This window comes from Lepidochelys kempii, chromosome 20 (genome assembly GCF_965140265.1).
Source record: "Lepidochelys kempii isolate rLepKem1 chromosome 20, rLepKem1.hap2, whole genome shotgun sequence".
Taxonomy (NCBI): Eukaryota; Metazoa; Chordata; order Testudines; family Cheloniidae; genus Lepidochelys; species Lepidochelys kempii.
This window is the reverse complement of record NC_133275.1, coordinates 2,121,213-2,129,433: the sequence shown is the minus strand read 5'-3', so window position 1 is coordinate 2,129,433 and position 8,221 is coordinate 2,121,213. Positions and strand designations below refer to the sequence as shown.

The window sequence follows — 8,221 nt, the reverse complement described above, 5'->3', positions numbered from 1 at the left end:
ATTTATGACAATGTCGGCACATTCGTCTCAGCTACATCGACCTCCCTAAGGGTTCCAACTGGTTATTTATAAGCGAGGCCTGACTGAGCTCTCCCCTGACGGCTAGTGATGAGCCGGGACGGGTGGAAAGGCTTCAGGGTAGTTACACGACTCGCCTGCTCTGCCGGGGTATCCGGCAGCCAGAGCTGTGCTGCCCAAGTGATCGATTTTGGCTGGTGTCAGTTACAAATCCTGGTCATGTTAAATGTGGGGGTCATGAAATGTTGTTCTCCTCATTGTATGAGTAAAGGGCAGCAGACCTGTGCTCGGCCTGCCTGAATGAGGGGGTCTCCCGCCGTGCTTACTTTGTGCTCGGGCTTGCCAGGGCTGAGCTCCAGGCTCAGCAGTGCGGAGCCCTGGGACCTCTGGGCTTGTCACATCAGTTAGGAAAGTAACAAACTTGCTTGAGCCCCGGCACCTCGTTCCTTGCAAACTAAGCCCTGGTCACCCGCAACTGAACGGCACTCGCTAAGCAGGAAGTTTGGATGCCAGATCCCAGTGCACAGACAGAGGGTGGGGACAGGTGTTTTGCTTGGTGGGGTGGGCACAGGCACTATCTGACCTGCCCCTCTCTCCTGTTTAAAGACAGAGCTGCTTAGGCTCCGTTAAGTGACCACTGGAGCTGAACTCACTGATAAGGTCTAAGTGCTTAGACCTGCTGCAGGACAGGAGACAGCCCAGCCTGCACTAGCAGCGAGGTCCCCCCCCCGAGAGCCGGTGGGACTGCGAGAGACCCACTCGCAGAGGTCACGTGGCGGGGGCAGCAGAAAGTGACGGGGCAGGGCCATTGGGGACGGAGCGGTAGGGTGAACGGTGGCACGACAAACAGTGGCCAGAGCACTGGACTGTGTTTTAGTGACGTCGCTCCAGAATGCTAGTTCTGTGACTGGGAAACTTATATAAATATATGTTTCCTAGTGGGACACCATTTTTAAAATGCCTTATTTGCCAAGGTCCTTATCTCACATCATCGCTGTCTCAAGAGGTCATTATCTTGGGGAGTTTCTGTACTAAACTTTTTTATTATTATAAATATCTTTTATGTAAGAATGGCCAGACGGGGTCAGACCAATGGTCCATCTAGCCCAGTATCCTGTCATCCCACAGTGACTATTCCAGGTGCTTCAGAGGAAATGAAGAGACAGGCAATCATCGAGTGAGCCATCCTGTTGTCCACTCCCAGCTTCTGGCAAACAGAGGCTAGGGACACTCAGAGCAGGATGTTGCATGCCAGCCTATCCTGGCTAATGGTCACTGATGGACCTAACCTCCATGAACCCTGTTATAATTTTGGCCTTCACAACATCCCTTGCAAAAAGTTCCACGGGGGACTGTGCATTGCGTGAAGAAACACTTCCTTTGGTTTGTTTTAAATTTGCTGCCTATTCATTTCATGTGGCGACTCCTGGTTCTTGTGTTAAGTGAAGGGGTAAATGACACTTCCCTGTTCACTTTCTCCACCATGATTTTATAGACCTCTGTCATATCCCCTCTTAGTCGCCTCTTTTCCAAGCTGAAAAGTCCCAGTCTTATTAATCTCTCCTCCTATGGAATCTGTTCCATACCCCAGTCATGTTTGTTGCCCTTTTCTGTACCTTTTCCAATTCCAATAGACCTTTTTTTGAGATGGGGTGAGCAGAACTGTATGCAGTATTCAAGATGTGGGCATATCATGGATTTATATAGTAAAGTGGAGGAGCTTGGTTTGCCAGACTGATCAGCTAAGCCAATACTGACAACCTATATGAAAAGGCTGCAAAACACTGGGCCTCTGGACTGCATCAACATGCAGAAAGCCTTATAAGCCCGTCACTGTCAAAGCCAATTTTAGAAGAACTTAATGAGGCTGTTAAGAATGCTGGAGACATAACTCAATTTATGTGAACCAACATGGCTGTTGTACCTACTTTCTATTTAAGCAAGAGATACCACACGCTACAAACGGGAGGCCAATGTTAAGTGCATTGTCATTTGTTAATCCTGAAGTTGGACACTGGTTTCGAACAAGACCAGCAAATGCTCCCTATCTTTCTGCAAGAAACTCAGCTGACTGGCTAGACACATGCGGTGCAACAGCGAAAGACTCAGCCGTTGAAAAAGTGAAGACCTCTCCCGCCATATTCAGAATATGTGCACTCATGGCTGATGAAGCACAAGTGCAACTAGGCATCAAGTGTTAAGTCATGGCGTATGTTGATGTCCGTGGTAGGCCAGCAGATGCATTCTAGGTGTTCAGGTAAGAGAAGACACATCAGCTGCATCTGTGGCATCTTAGAAGAGTTAAATGCTTGTCAGTTGAACCCCAGACAGGTGGCTGCTTGTGCATTTGATGGAGCTACAAACTTCTCTGGAAGACATGGTGGAGCACAAGCTTTGCTCAGAGAAAAGTGTAACTCTGATCTCTCCTATACACACTGCAGAGGCCATCTACTCCAGCTAGCGCAAGTACAAGCTGCAGAATCTTCAAAAGACATTAAAAAGCCATAAATTTAATGGCTTTGTTATACTCTTTTTTTCAGCAAGAGTCCACAAGGACTGAACGTCTTGGAAACAAATAGAAGATACACTGGGACTGAAGTTTAAATTAGTCCAACCTGCGAAAACCTACTGGCTTTCTCATGAGCGATTCTTGGCTGTTGTCTTAAAATTACTGCAACCGTTATTACCGGCTTTGGAAAGTATCCCCCAGGATAGGACAGATCTGGGTAGTGAGGCTGATGGACTACTTTTGTTACTAAGTTCAGAGAAGACTATCACCGTTCTCTCTCTTGTAAGTCTACTGTTGAAACCACTTGGGTCATTAAACAATGTCATCCAGGCATCTGCTACAACAGTAGTAGATCTTTGTCCAGCAATAGAAGCTACCCTTGGATCAATCAGAGAGTTATCCATTGAAAATGTACTGGAAGAAACAAAGACTTCAGTCCAGAAGTTGACTAATGAAGGTCCTTAAGTGAAAATGACAAGAAGTGTTTGTTAAGCCAGCTGAAAAAGTACAGAGACTTGATTCTTACAAATCTACAATGCGATTTCTGGATTCTACTCAACCTCTACATAGCTTTTACAGATGCCTGTCTTATAAAACACCGACAGTTGAGTGGAGTGAGGCACGACCAGCAATGGGGCTGCCATGTGCTCAGGACAGAATAGAGAATTTTGAACACAGAGTGGAATATCATCCGACAAACAAATGAAGATTTAACTTCAACTTCTTTATCGTCACTAGTGGTTCGACCCAATCTTTGTGCTCTGTTTCCTGGGATGAAAGACGTAGGAATTCGTCTCTTTCTACTCCCAGTCACAACAGCGACAGCCGAGCGTTCTTCTTCCTCATGGAATAGAATTCTGTGTTCTGAAAGAAGTCGCCGTCTGCCTGATCATGAGCATGTCATGAAGGCCTGGAAGTAAAGGACACACAAGAAGACACCAAAGAGTTGTGCAAAATTAGAACAAGAAACCAAGACGGATGTAGATGTCGTGCTTCATAGTAGCCTTGAGTAGCCAACTTTAATTTTTGTGATGATTTTAAAACATGAGTTAAATCTAATAAAATAGTCGTGAAACATTTTTCAGTTTTTACTATGTGCCATACAGTCCACCTTTGCCCTCATGGTCTCAACCCTCATTGGCCCTCACCCCCCGCCCCCCAAATATTCCAACACCCCCCCAATTTCAATTCCTGGGGAAAACATTGGGCCTGACACTCATGGGCCTGTGCATCCATTGACCGTAGGCCCCACACTGTGGGTCCTCTTGACTCCTCAAGGAGGCAGCGTGGGCCGAGCAAGCCTGGCTCTGTCCTGCAGCTTTGGGCCTATGCTGGGGCTCCAAAGGCCGGGCTCCCTTCCTCAGTGACCTTGGCCAGGTCCCTGCACCTCAGCATGCGTCAGTTTCCCACCAGAAGGACAGAAATAGAGCTACTTCCTCCCTTGCAGGGGGGTGGTGAGGCTAAAGGAAGCCCCATCTGTGAGCGGCCCCAAGCCCTGATGCAGGGGCTGGGAGGTCATGCCATGAGCACGACTTCCCCTGGGGGAATTAGCGAAACCTCCGGATGGGGAAAGGGAAGAGGCAGATTTCGAGCTAGGTCTGGACTTGCAGGTGCCCTAAAATATTCCTGGCGGCCCCAGCCAGTCCTGGAGCAACACAGGGGCTGCTGGGGCCATTTATTAGCCAACCACATCGACTCCTGGGCCAGATTTTCACATGCTCAGCACCCCCTTTGGTTCGGTTCTTCTCTCCAACCGGCTGGAATCTTTGCTTTATGCCTGGAGTTTTTTCCTGTTTGAAGCCACCCTTGAACACAGGGTGATAGCAGCTTGGAGGCGGGCATGCCTCCGGCACGGTCTCTGCCATCCCAGCTCTCCGTGGGATTCTCCATCGGGAGAAAAGTGAACCCCATGCCATGAGTGGGGAACCTGGCTGCGGGAGAGAGAGTGGAAAAGCAGAGATGCAGGGCCGGGGCCACTGGCTTCTCTGCAGAAATGCACAGCAAGGCATGTGACTCTGTCCGCTCCTCCCCAGCCTCAGGTGCAAGGAGAAAGTCATTTAAAAAATCCTTGACTGATTCGGAACTTGTGTGTAAGTTTGTGCGTGCACAGGAGGTGGTGGTGTGGGAATGGCTGAGCCATCAGGTGCTGGGGGTCCAGACTCCTGGGTTCTCTTCCCAGTGCTGGGGGTGTGTGAACTAGTGGGAAGTTCAGGGGAGGGGGACTGGGAATTTTCTCTGTGACCAGCTCTGGGAGAGCGTGTGCTCTAGGGCTGAGAGCAGGGTCTTGGGAGCCAGGACTCCTGGGTTCTTGTCTGTGCTTTACCGTTAATGTTCATGGAATTATCACACACAGAGTGGGACAGTTTGCACAACACTTTGCAGACAAATAAGAGGAACCATCCTGCCCTAAGGCAGGTGCAGTTTCAGTGAGATGCAGCCGTGGGGACACGGGGGAGGAAGGGACAGACGCCCTTACTCAGTATTTGGCTGTCAAAGGACAGGTTTCAGTTCTGTACATGTCAGGTCAGTTTCTTTATCCATTAGCCCGATTCTTGTTGGATTGGTTGGTTTTCGTTTGGGGTTTTGGGCTGAGGTTTTGTTTTAAAAGACTTTTATTTGTGTGCTGTGTCCTGCAGGCTGCGTCTCGCTGCGCCGGGGTTTCTGTGTGGACAGGAGTCGTGGCTACAGCCTGGGGCTTGTGCTGCATTGTGACCGTAAAGGGAGCAGAGATGGGGAAATAACAATGAATGGTTGGAAAGGGTTTGTTTTAATGCCTGCCTCTTTGTGGGGGAGCCCCCCCGGGAACATGGCTGCTCTAACCATTGCTCCATGCAGCCCACAGAGAGATCGCTCACCTGGGCGCCCTGCAGCCATCTCTGGGTGTACCCAGTGTCGCCAGCTTGGTCTGTATCGTTAAACCCGCTGGGCCCATGACATGTTTCCTCAGCGTAAAGGGTTGTCCTTTGTGCCCTGGCCAAACACATTTACATTTTGCCCTTCCCTCTGCCACAGTTACAGCTGGGCTTGGAATCTCCTGGCCCAGGGTGTCTGGGCTGGGAGGTGCTGTGCTTACGGCTGGTGTGCTCTGCACCAGAGGTGGCTGCATTTCAGCAGCGGGGGGAAGAGATGTTGTGGATTTAGGCCACAATCCTACCAGCACTGCAGAATGTGCATAAAACCACGCGTGGGCTGCAGCGTTCGTAGGGCCGGGGCTGTCCATTGGTCGTGTTGTTTGCTGACATGCTTGTCACCGAGCAGCTGAATCGGAGCTGAAAAGGCCAGAGAACCTACCCCACTGGGCAATGAGCCCCACAGGGAGGGCATCTTACGAGCCTCTCACTGCCTCGCAGGGCAGGCTGGGCACTAAAAAGAGCCGGGAACTGGTGCTGCCTGCCCAGCCCGCTGCAGCCACTGATGCAAACTCTGTGCCAAGAGCGTGACACGCAGGGCTGAAGGAAATCAGTCGTACCCCGAGCCCAGTCCTGCATCCTGCATCAAAGGGAGGTGCTGCAGGGCTCATCTCACCCCACCAAGCGCTTAGAATTGGGCAAGGGTCCCCCCTCACCCAGGAAAGCCCTACAGGTCCTATTCAGGGCCAGCAGCCGGCCACATGCATCCCCCTCCCTCCCACTTGTAGTTAGCTGTGGCTGCTGCTGAGCGGGGTGCAAGGTGCTGGTGTGGGGGAGGGTCCCGGGGAGGACGTTAATTCATGCCTGCTCCAGGGGGTGGCAGTAAAGGGGGGGAGGGGTGCATGGCAGCTGATTGTCTGCAGGTGGAGTGGGATTGGTTTCACTATAAAGTGGGGGAGTTTGCAATTGAATTTAGTGCAAATCGGGGGGGAATAGTCCTACCCAGCTGTTCCAGCCTATGGCCGGGGCCGCCAAAATCACGAGAGTGGCATAAAAATGATGAGTTTTTTAAAAATATGAATCAATTTGGGTTTCTCTCTATCCCCCCTTTCTGGTGTCTGAGCTTTTAGGTTTCCACTCCAGTCACGTGTCCAGTTTTTCTCTGCAACCAAGAGAGCTAGTGACTGTCTGTTTTTGTTTGATGAAAACGGAAACTCTCCTGTACGAACATGACTCTGGATGCTGGGCCTGTACATAATCATCCCCTAGTAACCCCCAGTGCTTACTCAGCACTTTTCACAGTGTCACAAAGTGCTTTACAGAGCAGGGCAGGATCCATGGCCCCATTGTACAGATGGAGACACTGAGGCACTGAGCAGAGCAGTGACTTGTCCAAGGTCATTCAGCAGGCCCGAGCGTGTTCTGAGTGTCTGTTAACAGCTGTACAGGGAGGGGCCATGGTGCCAGGTAATGTAATAGCTTACACTAGTTTGGGTTTTGAATGTAGATGCTAGTTCGGGGGGGGGTGCGGGGGGGGGGTGCGCATGTGTGCCTATCTGTGTGTGTTGGGAAACTCCTGCTCTGGGGTGGGAGGAATTTGTCACTATCTTTTCCATGACTGGGATTTGCCCCGTGGGCAGTGAGGCCACTGCGGACCTCCAGGGACATATCAGTCACCTGTTCTACTTTGTGTCCTGCCTAAACTTTCATGTGAAAATACCACACAATGAGCTCAAACGCAGGCGCCAAAATGTCCGTCCAACGTCTGCAGCCCAGTTACTGTGACTTCTTATTCTCCTTGCATTGCAGTGCTGCTGAGGAGCTCCAGGCCTGGCCCGGGCCCTCCGTGCGCCAGGCGCTGTACGAACCCAGAACCAGAAACTGGTCCCTGGCCCAAACAGCTCCCAAGCGAAGCACCGAGGTTCGTCTGGCCCTGCGCCGTGTGCAGAAGACTCAGAACCCAGTAGCACAATCAAGATTTTCCCAAGCATCTAAGGGTTTTTTCGGTGCCTGGGAGTTTCAGCGGGTGTCCCCAGAGCCCTGGAACCTGGGCACCCGGGTCCGAGTGCACGGTAGAGAAACGTTCATCGTCACTGAGTCCTCCAGCCCATCTCACTGCCACGGGGGCGGGGGGGTCTTTTAGCACCAGCTGTGGCCAGGGTGGATGCTGGGTGGGTTCAACCTGGGCTGTTGGGTGCCAGAAAATCTCTCCAGTTCTTAGCCAATCAGAACATCCCCCCGCCGGCTGCTTCTCTGACTCTAGATCAGGGTTCAGAGCACCACCTAGTGGGGGCAGAGTGTGCAGCACCCCTCAGCACCCCTGGTCTGTGGCTGGCTGAGCAGAGTCAGGCTGGGGGCTAATGGCCTGAACCAGGCCTGCCCCAGAGTGCGCACGTGTGTGTGTGGGGGGGTGTAAAGCCATTTCCTCACAGGCTACAAAGCCTTAGCAGAGCTGGGGGTGCAGGGAGCCCAGGGCGGGGCTGACAGGGGGGCTGCAGGTTGGGAGTGAGGGGCGTGGGCAGGGGGATCCCAGGAATAGCAGGGGGCTGCGGGTCGGGGCTGAGGGGCGTCGGCAGCCCAGGGCGGAGGAAGCCCATAGCAGCCGGCTGCGAGTCGGGATCATGGTACCGTGGCACAATGGAGTGAAGGCAGTGAGTGCCATTCCCTCCCTGGCTGTGGCTGGCTTTCTAGGCAGCCCTAGGCCATCCCACACTGGCCCACGCCCCCAGCCAGGGGCTTGCAGAGCCATGGCCCCCCGAAGGAAAGGGCGTTCCAGAGCCATTGGCCATCAGAGGGCGAGGATAAAAACACACAATGCAGCATAAACCACTGGGCCATTAGCCAC

At 52.1% G+C, this 8,221-nt stretch overlaps 1 protein-coding gene across 8 annotated transcripts in view; it reads left to right on the top strand.

Moving 5' to 3' along the window:
* Positions 1 to 8,221, top strand: part of LOC140901098 (inositol polyphosphate 1-phosphatase-like) — a 49,229-nt gene that overhangs the window by 32,806 nt on the left and 8,202 nt on the right. For 4 of the 8 annotated variants that reach the window (XM_073319316.1, XM_073319315.1, XM_073319317.1 and 1 more), the window contains one exon: positions 7,186 to 7,448. The exons of 2 other annotated variants lie outside the window; for them this stretch is intronic. The gene's annotated coding sequence lies outside the window, so the exon portion shown is untranslated. The remainder of the gene's footprint in view (positions 1 to 7,185; positions 7,449 to 8,221) is intronic. 2 more of the 8 variants (XM_073319318.1, XM_073319314.1) reach the window with 1 other exon arrangement.